Source organism: Corvus brachyrhynchos, unplaced genomic scaffold (genome assembly GCF_000691975.1).
Source record: "Corvus brachyrhynchos isolate BGI_N302 unplaced genomic scaffold, ASM69197v1 scaffold26, whole genome shotgun sequence".
NCBI lineage: Eukaryota > Metazoa > Chordata > Aves > Passeriformes > Corvidae > Corvus > Corvus brachyrhynchos.
The window spans coordinates 8,381,199-8,399,084 of record NW_008239324.1 but is presented as its reverse complement, the minus strand read 5'-3'; positions in this window follow the sequence as shown (position 1 = coordinate 8,399,084).

Below are 17,886 nucleotides of genomic sequence, written 5' to 3'. Positions count from 1 at the left end.
GGTCTAGTATTCATTAGACATTTTGTTATCTTCCAACTGTATGAAGTGCTTTCTTTGGGGAATAACTTCAGAGACTTGGATTTTCATGGTTCGCTAACTGTAATAAATAAATCTGAATAAATCCAAACTTCAATGCCAGGGACTGAATCAAACTCACTTATTTTTGTAGTGAAAATATCCTGGCATTAAAAGGCTTAGCATGTTGGGCTGTTCTGTTTAACAATGAGATGAAAAAATGCTGCAGATGACTGTAGTAGTAACTAAAAAATACCAGAACTCTTCTTTAGATTCTTTTAAAGAGATGGTTTGAAGTTGCACGCTCAGACTTTTTCTTCACATTACTAATCCACTCTCCTGTGACCTATCTTTAGTTTGATATTGAGTCAGGAACAAGAACTGGAGCTTCAGCTGACCCCAAACATTTAGTTACATTAATCACAGGGCGTTTTTGGACTCTGAGCATACTGAATGAAAGACACTTTCTTGCAAGACATTGATCAAACAGTCTACAGGTATCACTACATCGAGGGACATTAATCATCTGGTGCATTATCAGTTCCACCAGGAGAATATGTAAATGTGATTCCTGTCAATGATAAGGGAAAGCAGAATTTATTTTTAAAAGTGGTCCTTCTGGAGCTGTTGATATAATCTTACCTAAGACAATAGGTTGCAAAGATACATTTTAGCAGGGCTGCCAATGAACATAAAGAACAAGCAAATTAAAGCCATCAAAAAAAAAAAAAAAAGAAAAAGATAGTAGCTGTACTTCAGTCACTTGTGGGAATTGCTGTTTCACTATATTGTGGAGGAGACTTTTTCTGCTTAATAAAACAGGGCAGTTTTCTGAAAACTCTTATAATTGCTTTGTAACCACAAAAAGCTTTATTTAAGAGTGATGCTATTCTATTCTATTCTATTCCATTCCATGCTCCAGTGCTCTAGGCCTGGATTACACCTGTGATATACTTGCCTTGTGGCTGAGGATGTGATGCTCATACTTACTGTGAAACTCTGAGGCAATGCCTCACCTTCACAGATGGCTCACCTTCACTCATATTAATGGGGTTGCCTGGCTGAGGGTTGCAACGTGCGTCTTGCTGAAAGGATTCTTGCATAGATTTCCTTATATAATTGACTTATTTACTCTATTTTTTTTTAAATAATAAAAAGGGGTTTTACTTTACTGTTTTTCCTTCCTTCCTTCCTTCCTTCCTTCCTTCCTTCCTTCCTTCCTTCCTTCCTTCCTTCCTTCCTTCCTTCCTTCCTTCCTTCCTTCCTCCCTCCCTCCCTTCCTTCCTTCCTTCCGAATTCCTTCCGAATTCCTTCCTTTTTTTGTTGCGGCACATACCTGGGTTAAGGGGAGACAAAGCGATGCGGCATCGCTGAATTCCTCCCTTCCTCCCTCCCTCCCTTCCTCCCTCCCTCCCTCCCCCCCTCCCTTCCTTCCTCCCTCCCCGTGCCAAATTAGCAGATGAAAATATGCATTCAGTCAGTGTTGGGGGTGTGAGGACATATTTCAGGCAGAATAATTTTTTGAAGTCTTGACTGAGGGGATTAGAGACCTAGAGCAGGGAAATTGTTAGAGATTGAGTATTTAAAACAGGCATCTCATTTCTACTTCTTGTCTCTTTAGGGTTCTTTTCTACTTTCCCAGCATCTTTGGGCTACAAAAGTTGAACAAGGAGTCCTATGGGAAGACAAGAGGGCTTGTCTGTAGAGGGTATGGCTCTTGGTGACTTTTGGTCCCCAAAGGCTGGAACAAATGCAGTGCAATCTGTGTGCAAAGGCTGAGGACAGAGTTTGCTTTGGGTCTAATCTTGGCTCTGTCCAAGTCAGGAGGAAGTTCTGCAGCAGAACAGGATCACAAAAGAGCTTAGGATTTTTTAAGCAATTTGAAGAGCAAATGGGCTAAATTCTGAAGGTTTGGGGGAAGAGGGCTAAAAAGTATTTTTGAGAGATTAGGGTTAGAAAGTCATGTAATTTATGCCTTGTCATCTTGTAACTGAGACAAGATCCATAGGGTTTGTGTTTTCTCTCCTTACAGTACAGCATTTGTCTTTCTCTAATGGTCAGCATTATGGTTCTCATTTAAATGTGGAAGAGTTAGGAAAACTTGAATGTATTTGCAGTATGCCTGTATAAACACAGACGTGATTAACTACATATGCACAATGCTGCCTGGGAAGCTAGCAAAGAAAACAAGGTACAATTTCTGCATATGGAAAAAATCTCTTTGAATGTCCCTCCTTTTGCATGTTTAATACTGTTTGTCATCAAGTTGCAACCATGTGCCCTTCATAATTATATTTACATGTACTTGTAGTTTTTTTCAAGGTTAGAGGATTATGTCTTCACATTTCAATAATTAGTGATAAAGTGTATTGTAAGTGTCTTATGGATTCCCTTTATTATCTCTGCACTGTTGAGCAAAATCGTAACAGAGTTCTTAGGTTAAAGTTCTTGTTGAAATGCAGGATTTTTGTAGACACATCCCCATCTCCGACTGACTAACGTTGCGAGGATGCCGCTGTATCCTTGGGACACTCAGTATGTAGCTGCATCTGCTCACATAATGCTGCGAATGGCAATTTAATAGGAAGCTTTAAAAGTTTTAGGTTTACTATTTAAAAAGAAGAAAATAGATACAATATTTCTGGTTTGCATTGGACTTTGTATTTCTCAAAGACTTTTCAGAAAAAGACAGGCTGCCGATATTCTTCCTGAGTCCTCTTCTGCTTCTCTAGAGCCCACGACTGGAAGTTAGTTAGATGTTATTTATGCAAATATATAATATGGAAATAATGTAGGCTTTCAACAGACCATGGAAACACTTAAAACAGTAAAAGAAACTCATTATTTGCTTAGGAAAGGGTATAAACTATTTGGTCTAACCAGATATCTCAAACCGGGATTTTTCGTTGCTAGTGAGAGCTGGAAATGTCAGGTCTGCAGACTGTCACCCATTGCACCTATTTCTCTCTTCCTTCCCCTTGTCCCCTGAGTTTTACACTTCTCCCTTCTCCCCCATATTTCTTTAAATATTTCTTTCACTCTCTTCCACCCTTCTTTCTCTTAGTTCTCGGTTGTATTACCACACTGGAATATTTAAGAGTGTCTCTAATGAAACAGGACTTCTGCTGCCAGCAGTCATTTTTCTAAGGTGTAATCAACTAACTGATAAAAATAGCTGATTATAGCAGCAAGTTCATGCCACAGCAGTAAAGAGAGACTTAGCATTTCCATTACAAGACTCATTATTGAGAGGTTTATCGCTTAGTTATTAAAAAGAAGGTGTCATGAAATTTGGCATTTGTAATTACAGTAGAGGGAAGTTTTTCTGAGTCCAGTATTTAAAAATCTGGTTTATTTCATCGATTCCTATTTCACTGTCATGGTCTGTGGGCATAGAAACAATAAATAATGAGAAAAAATATGTGCCCATACTAGTGCTAGTGGCAAATGGTAGAGGTGGATAAATAGTTTGTAACAGTGCAGAATAAAAATTGTTGCTCAGGTCTTGAAAGCGGTGTCCTTAAGCCAAATCAGAGCCCATCACACAGCAGACAAGGAGAAAGCCAATACCACAAAATATGTCCTGGTTGGTTTGGCTGTTCTGGCCCTTAGAGGGACTGTAGAGCCTGAGGTCTGGGGCTAATACTTGACTTGCACACCCATTGAGGCTTCAGAAATTCCGGTAGGTGATGATGAGGCAACTTCACTTCTGAGACCACTTCTTCTCTGTTTGCTTTTTCCTTTGGAAAGATCTAACTCATAGCTGATGCCTTATCAATAATAATATTGATATAATATCACTGTATCACAAGAGGTTCATGCCGTGGCCTGACCCAGAGGAAACTTTCAGAACAGGAAGAATTTGTCTGGTTTTCTGCTTCAGATTGATCAGGTCTTTGTGTCCACTGTGTTCTGGTCTCTGCTCTTCCTTTAGAATAAATTTTGTCTTCACTAAAGGTCTTCTAAGGTCTTCTCTTTTAAAGCAGATTTATGGGCTGTTGGAGATTCCATCTGGGGATAACAGAGTGGTGTGTAGTATCTGGGACGTGTTCAAGGTCCAGAGAACACAAATGAAATTCAGTAGATAAAATATATATTGTTAGAAAAATAATTATATTAATGTAACTTTGAAGGACAGTAAAAATAACAAGAGCGATGGAATTCAGAAGGCACACATTTTGTATCATACATATAAATATAAAATTTTAACAATTTTATTAACTTTTTGGAATTGTTTTTACTGCAGAGGCTGAGTTTGTATTAGCTGTCCCTTCCCTTGAGGTCACTGCAATGGAGCTATATTCAATGTTGCCATAACCTTTTCTTTTTTCTCCCCTTTTTCCTTTCCTTTTGAATGAAAGTTCAAATGAAAAGTGTTCAACTTTGAGAATATGAGCCTTGTTTATTGCAACAGAACTACTTATATGCTTACAGATATGAAAGTAGAGAAAGGCATGCAAGAATTACATTCTTTTTAACATATGTCTAAAGGCCTTCAAATAAGAGGTGAGCTATTTGAAATTTTAGTGATGTCAATATCCTCTCAGGTCTGGGTATGTTCCTTTTGTTTCAACAAATGCAGACAGGTTTGCATCCCAGTTATTTCCAGGGGATTTTAATTCTATTTTTTTCATTTATGCTTCATTCAGTCCTGGCAAGTTCTTTTGACATTTCTAAATGGAGGTTCTCTTATCTCAATGTATGTATTTATCTTCATTTATGTTTTGTTAGAATGTTTCCTTATTTTTCTGCAATGCTGTAGCTAATTTTAAAATTTTCTTTACCATTCTGCTGTGCTTTTTTTTTTTTTTTTTTTGTTCTGGGAAAGGTGGCTTTTAAAAAACAGATAAATATTCAAAAACCTCCATTTACCATACCTGAATTGTTCTGGTTCAGGGTGAGCAAATACTAGAGAAATGTTGTTTACTTGGAATTTTCAAAGATGTACCAAGGCAGCCACCTGGAAATATTAAAAAGGGAGGGCTGAGGTATTTATGAGGAGCACCATGGTGGCTTTCTCCATCAGGATCTTCCTAAGAGACATTGTTTATAAATGGATTATGAGCTTCAATCGTTTTATTAGGATTTTTATTTGTGCACGTTAAAGCCAGGTGAATTACAGCTGACCCACACTTGCTGCAATTGCTGGGCAAGTCTGTTCCCCAGATACCCGAGGAGATACACCGCGTGTTTGGTAACTGTGTAATTTGGGAATGTGAGTTCACCTTCAATTTTAAGTTTGTCTTTTCTTTTAAATAGTAAAATACTTCTAGTAATAGGGCCATACATAGGAAATTCCGATCCTGATTTTCTAATGCCCCTCTGTTGGCTGTTGTAGACCTGGGTCCTTCACTGCTTCTCTGTCTGGCCACCCTGCTGGAAGGGGTAATGCCTGCAGACATGAAGTGAGAACAGATTGCTGATGAGCTGCCTTGTCCCTTTTAGATTTTAGGTTTCTGTGGATTTAACTTGCCTGGACTGGATACAGTTGTTTGCGTGCGGACAAGATGGTTATGTGCAAATTCCCCATTAGACTTCAACCAGAAAAGCCTTTGAGGAAGAAAGAGTAGATATTCTACCAGGCTTATTGGTCTGAAAATGGGTGGTTTGTCTATGAGTCTGTGGTCTGTGTGCACAGTGGCTGTCCATGGATTACCCCTTCCCTGCTGCCTTACAGGAGAGTCTGACAAATCATTTGTTTTTAGCATGCTACCATGTTAAACCCTTGCTTTGCTAACATGTTCCTTGGGCTGCAGTCTGGAGACAGAAGATATTTCATTGGTTGAATCTATGTGGAATGAAAACTATTGCCTTTTGAGAGCAACATCTCACAGGGGGAAGGGGAGGAGGGAGGGCACAGGAGGAGTGTGTTGATTGGGACTGACATGCGCCTTAATATCTGATGTGGCTTTCACACTTGGAAATATTCAGGACTCCATATGTTCCAAAAACCCCACTGAACAGTGCATATAACATTGCCTTTATCATTCTTTAATCTCAGTTTAATTGCTGTGGTCAAATTACCCCACACTTAATAACCCACAGCTTGGTATATTATTTAATATGGTTGACACATACTTTGTTTTAAATGTCAGTGCTGGTAAAGCCCTGGAGTTGGCAATGCTGTGCATGATAGATGGCAGAGGAGATGGATCATCTGTTCTTTGTCTGTGCTGTTGGTATGTTGGCTGCAACTTTTTCAACTGTGACACTAGACTCATGCCAAACCCAAAGCTACTGAATGGGTAACATTATCCCTTGTATCTGATGTTTTGTAGCTGATCATTCTCAATTTCTCCGGCTTTTTTTACAGGAATGTGTAATATTATATCACCCAAGTCAAAGTGGTGAACTAGTGTTGTTCCAAATGGGCTGATTTAATTATTTCAGCACCCAGTGGCACCTTTGTTATTAAAGGATTTTCACAAAGCAGTACATAGTCTAATTATGAATTTACACAAGAGACCGTAACAGCATCTGCTGGGTAAATAATATACATTTGTAAAATGGTCTAGCTACTAATTTACACAGCCGACCACTGAGACAATGAAAGGCTGTGGCAAACTTTTAACAAAACAGAGAAAATCACGTAACTGAAACTCCCTTCTAGAAAAAAACAGGACTGTTTGGCATTGGTGAATTTAGCTGCAGTTTCATTCAGAGCTTTTTTTCTTGTCCCCAGCTGGTAGCAGAGAATGGAAAGTGCTAATCACACATATTTTGGGGCCCACATCTACATCAGCAAGAGCATGCAGGTTAAGAAGGAGGCGTACATTTTCATTCTGGATTGCTGGCTCTGTTCTCTTGGTGCAAATCTGTTCTCAAACCAGATTAACATCTCCAGAGACTTTTTCCATGCATGGAAGAGCCTAGGATGGGAGATACATGCCACTGTAACTCCTGTGTCACATTCCTACAACAATGTTCAGACTTCAGCCAGGACATGCTTATCTGAAAAATCTTTGCCTACAATCTTGGTTCCTTGCAGCTATAAAAGTTTGATGCCTGTTGCAGCAAAACAGGGGCTGCACTGACTTGTTCTGGGAAGGCTGGTTGGTCTGAGATCTGCAGATGCAAGTGCAGTTCACTCATTGAGAACAGTTTGGCCTTTTTTTGGCATCTGGGTGTTGATACAGAGGCACAAATTATCCACTTCTGAGAGCAGCTATGATAGGTTCATTCAGCTCCTGGGTAACAAGATGATGACAGCTGGGGAGTAAATTGCTGGTGTAAGGTAAAATTTTTGCCAGATCAGTGAGACTGACATTCTTAGTCTGGAACCCATTAGTGATTAGTGAGAATAACATTTAAGATTTCTCAAACCCTCAGCTAAATGCAGCTTTGCAAACTGGAAAGTAAAGCTTTAGCTATGGCTTAGTGCAGAGAAGAGCTCAATGTTAAGAAATGCCTTAAGTATCTTAGGCATCCATGGATATGCAGTTGTCTACCAAAAAAAACCAAACCAAACTGAAAAAGACTGAGGAGAAAGAAATACAAAGCAGCATCCACTCTGGGATCCTGTCTTCCTGTGTTTCTGGAAGGAGAACATAGTGGTTTCATTGCCATCTGTGCAGTAGGAGGCCCATCAACTTGAGCTCTTATCTTTTGCATGCAGAAACCTGGACAAGCTCTCCCATAGCAAATCCCTCTTTATTTCCTCACAGCTGTCTCACCTATGTAAGCCACAGAGCCTTTTCCAGCAATGCTGAGAAAAGATTTATGTCTGCAGTACAGGAGAAAGTCTCCTTCCCTGTTTAAGTCTGAATTCTACATCAGCAGGCTGCATCTGGGGAAGGGAATTTGGACTGGTTTTCCCAAGTGCTCTATTTTCCATTTAAGCATCATGCTTAGGAAATTATCACAACAGAGCTTGTGTTTCACATTAAAACCACATCCGTGCTTCACTGTTAATTCAGAAAAGAAAACCAATATAGCTATTTTTCTTGATTCCTTGAGTATAGTATGGGGCAAAGACAGGAGAAAAGAATGGGAAAAATTAGAATTAGGGACTCTCCTTCCTCAAGAGGAGTGGTGATTCTCATCAGTTGTGCCTCTTGATTCTGCATCTGTGGTGTAATTACTCTCAAAATTATAGGAGAGTGGTATTGGAAAAGGAAATCACCAGTCCCCTAAACCAGAAAGACCCCTTTGAAATGACATATGGGACTATCAACCTATTGGACCTAAATACCTGATTTGTTTGCATGTAAGATCCTTTTTGCTGTTATGTATTTTAAGCACTGGCCTGTATTATTTGCTAAATGAGCAGCTGGATCTGTAAAGGATCCCGTTTTCACACTGACCAGGTAGAAGATACCCTCCGGATAAAGGAGAAATATTTGTTGATTACGTGTGTTGTCTCTTTTGCATCACATTGCCTTCATATTGAAGGCAACACAGCAGTTTGTTGAAAGAAAATAAATATCTTTTTGCTTTGTTCCAGGCAGCAAAGTCTCTTTACAAAGCTTTTGGCTCTTGTCCAAGTGTATCACACCATTTGTGATGGCTTTATAAACTAAGCATGGCTTGAGAGAGTCAAGGATGAGTCAGACTGAAAGAAAACATACAATTAATACTTTGCTGTAAATTTGGGATTAAGATTATCCATGAAAATCAGAACTATTACCAGGCTGTGCATTGTGAATGGTGTTTGGGGGGGTTAGTGGGCAGTTAAGAAAGAGAAAAACTGTGTTTAAGATGAAAGCTGCTTTCAGTGAAGACAGGATCATAGCAAAAATGTAACAGGAGAAGTGAATGTAATTAGGAACGTGACATTAATACTGGATTTGCAGAATGTTGCCCAACAGGTGGGTGGAGTTTATTTGACTTTGTTTCAGCTGGAGTATTGAACCACACAGATGCAGCCTTAGACTGTGAGAAAAAAGGTAACAAGAATGTTCAAATACGTGAGCTCCCACCACCAGCATGTGTCCTTGCTCTTTCTCTTCTGGCAGTAATAATCACCTCCCAGTTAAGATGGTTCTTGCTCTTCCTCTGTCATTCCTTGTTTCTGCAGCTCTGCACTGGAAAGCAGAGGGGATATTGGGTCTCCTTTCATCACAATGACAAGTCAGGGAAACATCTGTTTTAAACAAAATGTGCAAAGTTTTGAAAAATAATTAAGGTAGGTTTTTTGTCATTTTTTGTTTATGCCTGCTAGGCACCGATTTTATTAAAATAAAATTTATGAGTATAATATGAAGAGAAGTCATTTAAATGATTGAATTTAGAGTATTCAGAGAGGAAATCTGTGAAAGGCAAAATGTCCACCAGAATGGACAACACAAGTCACTTTCTGGACTCCAGGATGCAAGCATCAATATAGAAACATTTGTTTCAGTTTATGAACTTTTTTTGCAGTCCAGCTAAAAATATCAGCACCACCTGTGATACGAGCATCAGATTTATTATCAGCTTCTCAGGAATTGCAAAACAGCCTAACTCCACCCGACTGTTAATAAATCAGGTGCTGAAAGCACTTCAAATGAGAACTTTGCTGAAGAGACAAATAACTGACGAGGATCAAAGGCCCAAGTCAGTTAAACTGGCCATTTGCTCTTTTGGTGTAATCAGAATGTATTTTAAAAAAAGAAGAAAAGAGAAAAATAAATGGAAAAAAAAATTATGTGACATGATGCTTTTATCAGAGTAGGACAAATATTGAAGTGGGAGTGGACATCTGTAAGTCAGTCACCCCCATTCTGCAAAACTGAGTTTTCTAACATTGCTGAGTTAGTAAAGCTTGTGGATTTGATCCAAAGCCCACTGAAGTCAATGAAAAGAGAGTGTTTCTTTTGATTTCAGTGGTTTGGATCTGGATGTTGGAAGCTCCCTGCTTTGGACAACAAGCATCCACCCTCCCATGAAGCTGACTTGTCTCTTCATTGTATTCCCCTGACATCACACACATGCATAAAATAACTGACAGCCAGGCTTCCAATGAAAGAAATTGCCAGAAAAATATTGCAATATCCAGCTTCCTGGATTAATTAATAAAATTACTTGCTCTTCAACATAGATTACATGCTGGGCATCTATTTGGTGTGCTCTGGGGAAGGGGTGACAGAAAAGTTCAGTGTAGATGTAGGGAAGAGAGAGGAGGACACAGGTGAAGAAATACCATGAATATTGATTCATGCTGACAGGAATTTTTTTTTAAACATTGCATAGCTCTGATTCACATGAAAGATATTTGCCTAATTCAGCATCACAGAATATTCTGAATTGGAAAGGACCCACAAGGATCATCAAGTCCAACTCTTAAATGAATGGTCCATACAGGGATCAAATCTGCAATCTTGGCATTACTAGTGCCCTGCTCTAACAAACTGAGCTCATTTCATGGTCTTAAAATGAAGCTGTCAGCAACATCCACACTGGCAGCTTTACAGGATTGTAGCTCTAACTCTTCTTTTTGCCCTTGCACTGGATGTCAGCTGTAGGGATTTTATAATTCAGTGTCAACCAGTCTCCACTTCTGTTTGAGTTTCCTCTTTCCTGGGACCTCTTACTGGTGGTCTGCCATAGAAGACAGGTCATTGCTATGAACTGGGTGTTTTTTCTTTTTCTGGTTGACCATTCAAAGCTGTAACGAGAATTTTTGGATGATCATGTTGCTGTGTAGCAGTCTGGAAGTGGTCTGTATGTCAAGGTGACTATGGGCTTCATGGGTGCCTGCATTGTGCTTGGCAAATGATGGATTGACCCTGTGGGCGGCAGGAAGAACCACTGGAGGAGCACTAAGGTGAACAGGCAGGACTGAGGCACTTCTCCCACACTTGGTAGTGAAGCAAATGTGAGTCACAAACAGCAGTATAGGTGGAAATGGTGTTTTGCAAGAATTTAATGCAGAAACCCACGCTTTCAGGCTCCCAGCTCTAATGCTGAGGGATAAAGGCTCTCTTTTTCTTGGATACCCAGGTGCAGTGCCACTGATCTCAGCAGAGTTAGTCTGAGTTATAAGTAATGCAGGAGGGAAACCAGTCCTGTTCCTGTGGCAGTGATGCACACCTGAAAACAGTGCAGAAATGATGACTCAGGTCAGTGTGTGGTGCTCTGGAGTTTACTGTTTGCACATGTGCTTGGTTCTGTGTAAGAAACTGAAGAGCAACCTGGTTTATACTGGGTTGAGCATGTGAGGAAATCTGTGGAGTGGCTGAGAGCTGTGCGTTTTCAACTGGGCAAACATCAGACAAGAGAAGAGCATGTTTGCTGTCCCTCTTTGCTTTGCCTTTGCTGGATAACTGACAGTAGGAGAGCATGCTCATTCCCACAGTGACAGATCCATTCACACCCAGCACTGTGCTCTGACAAGAGCCATTTCAAGCTTTGGAGTGATGTCTCCAAGCACAATGGGGTTCCACCCTGCACCTTTAGTAGGAATTCACAGAAGTGCAAGTCCTGGTGTTTGCTATGTGAATCTTCACTAGCCAGGCAGTGGTGTGCAAAAGGAGAGCTGCTGATGATGCAGCCCAAAGACTTGTTTTCAGAGAGCTCATGTGAATTCTGCTTTATTACTAGCACTTGGAAAATTATTTTCAGTCCTATGCTTTAAAATGAACCTTGAGCAACAAGCCTGTTTTGTTTAGGGCTTGCTTCTCTGTTTGCTGGATTGGCAGCAGAAAGGTCAATATTTCTGTCTTTGGCCTTCTTTGGAGTATTAAAGATACTTGAGTACAATAATTCTCAGTGTGGGATGCACTTCTTCTTAACTAATTTTCAAGAGAGCATATTGCAGCTTGGGCTGCCCTTCTGAAAACCAGGAGAGGTTCCCACAAAGGGTGTGAGCTGTGCTGGCTCAGTGGGCACATCCTTCCCCCATAAAACAACACACACCTCACAATGTGAGCTTCCAGCACTGCAAAACTGCAACAACCACCTCAGCTTTCCCAAGCTTAATTAATTAGTTGCTTTTAAAAATTATGGTTGCCTAATGTGGGATGACCTAGTGGAAGCTTTTTGATCTGTGTAGATACCAGGAAATTTTAGATTTGTTCCACTGTGTGTACTCGAGCAAATTAGAAGCTCTGAAGTTAGGAAATTGCATTTTCTGTGGCTGAGACTGGGCTGCACTGCTCTTTTGATACAGAAATTTTAGGAACATTGATGGTTGAAGCAGACACATCTGTTGTTTGTAGCGATTCTGTCAACAGCCCTCATGGTATACAGCCAGCCTAATAATCACAAGTGCTTCTTTCTGTTTAAATCCCAGAAAAAGAACTGACATCTTTTATCAGAAAGACAGACAATCTGTATCCCATGACAATTCCAGATTATGGATCCCAAGAGACTTTCCTTACATTCTTATTTTATCATGGAAATCACAGTTAGTGTTGTTTACTTTCTATACCTCCACACAGTTTTCAAGGTGTTGCCAGCAGGACCTGTGCTGATACTGACATGTGTTGTTGTCACACTGCAAGATCTGATAGAACACCCCTATATATATAAATATCAGTGTTTTCTTGGATCTTCCTTTGCTTTCAGTGGCTTTGGAAATCGTGGCACTAGTTAATTCACATGCTTTGTCTATTTTGTAGGCTTTTTTCCTACTTCTAAGGAAAGACTTGTAGACTGGTTTGGAGTATCACTCTCTTTTGTTGCTATTTTTATGGTAGGGAGCTATATATATGTCATTTTCTAGGTATTACTACAGAGTAGGATAAGAATAAATGTCTGGCGGAAAAAGAGAAACAGTGGCTATTTGGAAAAATAAGTGACTTTTGCCTGTTATTTTTTCTTTGTAATATTCCTGTCATGCTGCTTTGAAGTTCACAGCCCAGACACACATCAGAAGTTGGGGGGATGGACAGCAGAACTGCTAAGGAAATCCAGCCACACAGCCACACTCCAGAAAGCTGTTCACTGTCCTCTGTTGTGTTATAAAAGCTAAAATGTCACTCATGTTCCTTCCCTCTGGACTTCCCTCACCCTAGGGATCAGTAGTACATGAGAATGACCCATCCCTGGTGTACTGCCATCCACAAACTTATGATTTGTCATGGTTGAAGTTCCTTGAAACTGAACTTTGGGTTTGTGAGAACAGCAGGTTCTTCGTACTGATCCCCCTTGATTTGATTTGCTTTCCCTGGCAGCCTGTCAACCTTCTCTAAAGTTATAATCATCTGTTTGAGGCTTGGGGCACATTTTCACTAAAAATATTTGTTCCTGAACTTCCCTACAATTTGTTCATTTTGTAAACAATAAACAAACAAGCAAGTATTAATATAATATATATTCATACACATATATATTCATAATCTTCTCTTCCACTTCAAGAAGGCATCTTAAAGACCAGTTCAGTGGTCCAATTTTCAGTGGGTCCTACAGCAGCCAAGTACACTGGATAATTCCTTTTTCTCACCAAAAATATAATTAGGGTTTTTTGCCACATGCAGAAGACAGGGAGTCTGGGTTTTCCTTTCTGAAGCCCACACAGTGCATTAGGTCAATCCAGCAGATGCATCTCAGGAGGGAGCAACATTCCTCTTACTTTTATTTGAACTTGAGATACCAAAAGATGCTAAAGCCTTGAGTTTTCATGTCATGACACCTAATGTAGTTTACTCCTACACAAAATGATATGTTAGCGGACTTGAGGGCTTTGCCTCATGTGTCCACAAAGCAGGGTAAGAATCAACACATAAATCCAAAGCCTACATTACTCCTTTCTTTTCTCTACACCATATATAAAGTGTCCAGATGGTTTGTGGCAATGGAATTGTAATGACAGTAGGATGGTAATTTCATCTTGAGTTTTACAAGCAAGAGGAGGTGCCAAGAAGGAAACCAGGTATGCAGGTTGCCAAATATATCTTCCATTTGTCATCTCAGCTAACAGGGGGTAAATTTTTTCTGAGTGGCACTTTGAAAAGGGAGGGGAGAAGAGAAGCATCCACTAATATTTGCTGCAGAGGTATCTCTGAGGAGTGGCTGATTTGGTAAGCTAAAGTATAGTCCTTCCTGCAGGAGGAGTACAGTGGGTTACTCATGCAGGAATTCTGGTCACGCTGTTGGAACTAAAGTACCTGGACGCATACCCAGATGGGAACAGACTCTGGTCTAGTGGTAATGAAAAAGATGGATCTTTTTTATAGGAGCTGGAAATGAAGAGAATATTTTTGTCCAAACTGAGTCCTCTCACTTGGGGCCCCAGCAATGTTTCAGTCGAGAACAGCGTTCCCCATGCTCTTTTTGCAAAGTAAAGAGTCTTATAGAAATGTAAGTTTTCATACCAAATACCCTCAGAATTCAACAAGAAGAAAGGGGAGCTTCATCTTTTGCTTTGCCATTTTCATATAGTTTCAAAGTGGGGTAACTATTGCTTTAGACTGTGATAAGGAATGGGGCTGTGCTGATATAACCAGTTCAGGATGTGGCTCATTGTATGCACCCTGTGAAGGTGTTACAGTGTTGTTCTGAAAAGAGTTACAAGCAGACAAAGCATCCGGTGAATGGAAAACAACCTGCCTGAGTAATTTCTATTTGACTGTTTTATAATATGATATTTCTCAGGTGCAGACTCACATTTACTTGTCCAACCATTGCCATTATTATTATTACACAGTAATTATAATTTACTTGTACAAATTAGAGGAAGGATTAAATGACATATAAAAAGCATACTGACCGGAACTAAATAGAAAATTCCAAGGAGGAGTCCTTAAAATAAAGCGATTGTATAATATTTAATTGTATAATATAAACTGTAATTTCCCAAAAGACATTGTATTAATCTTATGTGGTTAGCTATTACATTTGGTCCATTTATAATCACTTTGAGCTACTTAAATACAAATTTAAAAAAGGATCAAACCTGCTTCCCACTACTATGCCCAGTTCTTTCCCCATAGCTTATTCATCTTCAAAGCTCTTCACCAACATTAGTTAATTATTTCTTTTTTCTAATTAGTAGAAATTGACTATGGTCAAAAGGGCCATTCAGCAAATTAGCATGTCTCTACCTTCAAATCTCAGAGCTTCTGACCCAGAGCTTTCAAGTGGTTGATGAAGATATCATCCAGTGGTTGTGCTGAGCCCATAGTCAAGGCAGCCAACTGGAGAAAAAGAAAGAAAGATAGAAAAAAAATTAAAAATTACACCTCAGGGAAATGTATCAAATCTCCTCATTCGCAGCTTTCCCTGGAGGAAGCAGCAGCATGGAGAATACAGGGCTGGGCTCAGGCTCCTCCTGCTCTGGACACTGCTGCCAGGGCCAGGGGGTACCTTGCCCTTATTCTGAAGACTTAAAGGCATGTGGGGTTTGTGGTGGCTGCTCAGAGGCTGTTCAGAGGTTACTTGTGTTCTTGGGTGCTGGAGATGGCAAGGGTGTTACTCGAGCGGTGGCCCTGTATGTGTCCTGGCTGCTGGAAAAGCAATCCAAAGCTCTGCCCAAGCATCAGCTTTGCTCTGGGGGTGTGGTCTGTCCGTGTTGAAATGAAAGGTGGCAACACAACAAGATGGGTTTAGGAAGGGGTTTGGAGTTTTTTAAGCCCTGTTTGCATTAAAACTGTCCTCTCAAAAGTGTGTTTCTTCTGAGTCTTGTGTGTAGCCATGCCACTCGCCAAGAGCTGCATTTCTCACTTTATAAGAGTTCATATGCGTCTGTAACTTGATTGCTGTAACCCAAAGGTAGCAGAAAAGTCTCTGGAAATGTGAACAAGTTCACCCTCCCTTTGTGTTCTGACTTTCTTGACTTGTTCTTCAAAAAAGGCAGCTAAGTGACAAATCCTCACTGAGCAGCAGCTCTGTTTGGCTCTTGGAGAACAGCTGTGAGTGTGAGACTTGTTTATGTTTCAGAAACTGTGAATGTTTTAACCCTGAACAACAGTGTGTGCTCTGGGAGATTAATATCTGCATTACATGGACTTGCTGAGAATAAATTAACTCTTGATGACACGATTACTGTCTTAGCAGTGTTCACCGCATACAATTGCATGGTGTCAAAGATATTAATGTGTTTTTGTGAAGAATTTAGGAAACAATTTATTTATATGACTGTGCTTCATTCCATATCACACCAGGACATCAATTAGCTACTATCGCCTGTAAAAGAAATGTAAATCATGTGTCTCATTGGTTAGGAGGATAATAGTGGGCCAATAATTCACAAAGAATAATTCATTCCGTGAATTGTGCCTCATTCTGTGCTCACGAATTGTTCAGAAACAGATACAACTTTTTCAAGTTTGCATTTTTCAAATTATTATAATGGATTCTTCTTGGTTACAGTTCACTCATGGAGGTTTTGAATATTAATGACTTGAAGTCTGGGGTGATTTTATTTGGTCACATGGTACAATATATTACTTTTTTGACTGAATCAGTACAATTTTTGGAATCAGTTGATATTGTGAAGACTTGTGAGACAATGCAAATAAACTTCAAAAATGTTTGTAAAATAGGGTGTTGGGAAAAAATTTCTTTTGACACTGGCCAGAAATACATAAAAATGTGAACCTCCAGAATGGTGAAAAACTGAGTGAGCTTTAAAAAGGGTTTATGTTGAGATTTGAAGGAAAACATACTCTGGGAAATAATTTATAAAAATAAAATCACTTGTACCCCAGTGCAGTTTCTAAAATTAGGGATCAAAAATAATTGCCGTAGGAAGATAATTATCTCTTTCATTTAAAGGAAAATTAATGTAAGAACAAAAAAGAAACAAAAAAGAACAAAAAACCCAAACCCCAAATCCCAAGAAATGAGTGGATTTTAGTTCCTATTTGTTTCTGCATAATCTTTGGTTTTAATAGAAAAAAAAGTTTTGAAAGGTTTGACATTTATGTTATTAGAAGGACTCATGTTTGTATTGGCAGCATGAGAACAGGGAGCAAAAGGTAATTTTTCTAGAAAGTTATGGCTTTTGAACAACAGAGATGGTTTAAGAATTTTCCTTCATACACTAGCTGAATACAATCAAAATAGAAAATACATATGGTAAAAGATTAGGCACGGTTTTAATTTTCAATATAGAGGCTAAAATAATGTTCATGACTCAAATTTATCTTTTTTTCCTGTACGTGCTGGCATAAACTAGAGACAATTTCAACCATGCCAATTTTTGAGCCTACCCTCAGTACAGCACATGTGTTGGAAGTGAGGTAGCTGGTTTTCCATGATACTTCATGCGTGTTGAATATTGTGTGGAAGGGTTGAACCTTGGTTTTCTTCCTTTTTGTGAAATTAGATAAGATGGAAAATTTGAAAGTGTTTCATTTTTTTTTTTGGTGTTATATTCACACAGATACCCAAAGACTTTTTTCTCTGAACAGCCTACTGAGAATCTGAAATCCATCCTCTTCCCTCATATTGCCAGGCATGCCTTTCCCATGCTAATACGTTAAGTAACTTTTATTGCAGTGAAGAGCATATAAAGTTCACTGCTTTGCTGTGACCTTTTCTCCTTTAAATTGTTTCATCATTGTGACCAATAATGGACCAAAGAGAAGACGTAAAAATGTTAGGGATGTTTATTTCTAAGGAGGTTAAGCAACTTTTGCTACGCCCTTTTTACATTCTTCCAGACCTTCTAAAAAGAGACCGTAACATGACAGCGATGCCCCCCTTAATTACATTTTGTTGTCAGAGGAAGCATGCTTTAAAAGAACAGTAACCCAACACTCCTAGAGCAGAGGATTTCAATAATCTCAACCAGGTTCACAACATTTGGAAAACCCCAAACCTTCTGTCAACTGATTGAAGCAAATTTTACGCATGAAGGAAATACAGTCCTCTGGCACAAGGTTCTGTGTCACAGGGTTTGGGCAAGAGGATCTCGTTTCACTTTGCTGGATTTTCCTGAACAGTTGGATGAATTTCATGAGGGCAATGGCTTATCAAAAATCCAAAACCTAAAGAGCGATGTATTCC